We start from the raw sequence: 2,690 nt of genomic DNA, 5'->3' as shown, positions 1-2,690 counted from the left end.
AGCAGCGAAGTGGAGGCACAGGGGTGCTGGGTACAGGACGTCCCTTCCTCCTCTGCTCACCCGGCAGCTGCTCCACCCCACCTGCCAGCGAGGGGCTGTGGCTCTGGGGGCCTCCCAGGCCAGCTCAGAGCAGGGTTCCCCAAACCCCCATCCCCGGGGAGCAGCAAAGCTGGGTTTGCCCACACTCCTCTCACTACCTTCTCCACCCCTCTGCGTGGACCCCAGTGGGACCCAAGCGTGCCCTCGCCTTAGGGCCTTTGCACCTACTGCGCACGCCCCTCTGCTTGGTATCCCACCCCCCTCACCCTAGTCTTTATTTATTTATTTATTTTTTGCTGCGCCAGGTCTTAGTTGCGGCACACGTGATCTCTTTAGTTGTGGCATGCGGACTCCTAGTTGCAGCACACGGACTCTTAGTTGCGGCACATGGACTCTTAGTTGCGGCACATGGGCTCTTAGTTGCGGCACACGGACTCTTAGTTGCGGCACATGGACTCTTAGTTGCGGCGTGCATGCGGAATCTTGTTCCCCGACCAGGAATCAAACCTGGCCCCCCTGCATTGGGAGCACAAAGCCTTACCCACTGGACCACACCCTGGTCTATTCTTAAGAGCATATACTCCCGGCTAACATAGAACATATGGAAATTTAATTTTTCATTGTCTCCCATGAAACTGTAAGCACTTGAGAACAGGAATTCTTTTCTGCTTGTCACAGTTTGGCCCTTGATAAACCTGGTGGAAGAAATCAATTTCACAGTCACGCCTGGCATGGGATCTCACCCATAAGCACTCACTGCCCCTCAGGGCCTGAGCCCCCGGCCTGCACTTGGGTCCTAGCCTGGGCAGGATGCGTCTGGCTGACCAGAGCTCAGACCAGGGCCCCCTGTGCGGGGGTCCAAAGGGTGCAAAGGCAAGGGCGGGGCAGTGGCTGTCCCAGGAGTCTGAGCCTTACATAAAAGCCCCGAGGGAGGAGGTCCCTGGTGGCCTCGTGGTTAGGATTGCGGCTGTCACCGCTGTGGCCCGGGTTCAATCCCTGATCTGGGATCTGAGATCCCAGAAACCATGCAGCGCGGCCAAAAAAAGTTAAAATAAAATAAAATATTAAAAAAAAATCCAAGGGAGAAGGGTGGAAGGACAGAGGCACACAGCGTCCCGCGCGGGCGCCTGCGCTAACGGTGGGGCGGCCACCTGACCTGCTCTGAGGCCACAGGTCTTCCATCCTTCACCTTCACGCCCCTCAGTGTGAAGCCTGCCCCCTGCCCCTCACTGTCCCACAGCTCCCAGACCCTGTGTCTCTGGTCCAGACGGAGCTTGTTGGGGTAGGTGCTTAACTGGACAGGCCACATGTGCATCCCTGCCCGAGCCACCTCCGCTCAGGGCCCGGGTCTGCTCCGGCCTGGGCCCTCTCTCTCAGGGCCTCCTCCAGGCCTGAGGACACAGCCTCAGGGTGGAGAGGCTCCTGGGGGAGCAGTGGAAAGGCCCACCTGTGGGCCCCAGGAAAGTGCTCTGCACAGCTTTTCGTGAACATGTCTGTGTGGGGCTCTGGAGACGGGGCCGCCCACCGGCCTGCCTCCTGTCCAGACCTGTGAGTGTGCCTGCCTGTGTCAGACGGAGGCGCGTTGGGACTTCGTACCTGAAATGCAGCCAGGAGGGCAGGAATGTGAGCCTTGAAACCACCTTCCTGCGATGTTGTTTCTGGGAGCAGGGACGGCAGCTAATGAGCTATCGAAGTGTCTTCTTTGCCCTTCTGGGTGCTGGCGGCACAGAGTGTGGCCCCAACTCTCGGCCTGGCCCGTGCCAGTGGCTCTGACCCCCCACGACGCCCCCGCAGCCCTGCCTGCTCCCCTTCTCCTCGGCCCCAGACCCAGTGTCTGCTTTCTGGCTGGGGCTGGGGTTCATACCATCCGTCCCAGGCCCTGTGGGGCAATGGGGAGGCAGAGGCCCTGCTTAGGGGAGGGGACCCCGGCATCCCACCAGGCAAGGTAGCCTCTGCAGGCCCAGGGGCTGGGGGGCCTGGCTCTTTGGGACTCCTCCGCCGGAGGAAGAACTCCTTCTTCTGACCGTGGCAGGGACGCGGGGCTCTCCACGCCGAACTCGCCCGTCCTGCGAGGCCCGGCCAAGACTTCTCAGCCGTTTCGGCAAGCGTCTGGGTCCACGACAGGGCAAGTGCCCAGGAGTGGTGTGGACCTGCAGTCCTGAGTGTCCCTACCCTCGGTCTGGGCTGAGGGCAGCCCTCAGGCTGGGCTTCGAAGGGACAGCTGGGTAAAGTGTAGCCCAGATAGAGACACAGCCTGGAGACCAACTGCAGGACACCTCAGCCCAGGAGGAGGGACCAAGGCGCCCCAGTCCTGCAGCCAGACCAGGACCAAGGTGTGGAGCCTGAGGCCCGTGGGCCACACAGCCGGGAGGGCAGTAGCCCCGGGGCCGGGCAGTGTGACAGCCTCGCCCAGGGGACCAACACGCACGGGCAGCTGGTACTTAAGAGACCAGGCCCAGGGCCCCCAGCGCCCCTGCTGCCTGCACGGCCCCAGCACGGTCACCACAGGGGCCGCCGGGGCGAGGCAGCTCCCACAGGGCAGCGGCGTGGCAGGGAGCCCGGGGCGGAGGGGCCCGGGGAAGGGCCTGGCCAGCGGGCAGCGGGCGCGGGGAGGCGGCGGGGCCCACGGGGGCTCAGCCGGGCGGCCCCGC

General features: G+C 63.1%; 1 long non-coding RNA gene across 1 annotated transcript; it reads right to left on the bottom strand.

Annotated features, from left to right (window-relative positions):
• Positions 1-627: 627 nt before the first annotated feature.
• Positions 628-2,448, bottom strand: LOC132516400 (uncharacterized). Its single transcript, XR_009539313.1, has 2 exons — positions 1,636-2,448; positions 628-734 (listed from the first exon to the last, which is right to left on the bottom strand). It is a non-coding gene; the product is annotated as an uncharacterized LOC132516400 (long non-coding RNA).
• Between the last annotated feature and the right edge of the window lie 242 nt (positions 2,449-2,690).

This window comes from Lagenorhynchus albirostris, chromosome 2 (genome assembly GCF_949774975.1).
Source record: "Lagenorhynchus albirostris chromosome 2, mLagAlb1.1, whole genome shotgun sequence".
Lineage (NCBI taxonomy): Eukaryota > Metazoa > Chordata > Mammalia > Artiodactyla > Delphinidae > Lagenorhynchus > Lagenorhynchus albirostris.
This window is presented reverse-complemented; position numbering and strand designations above follow the sequence as displayed.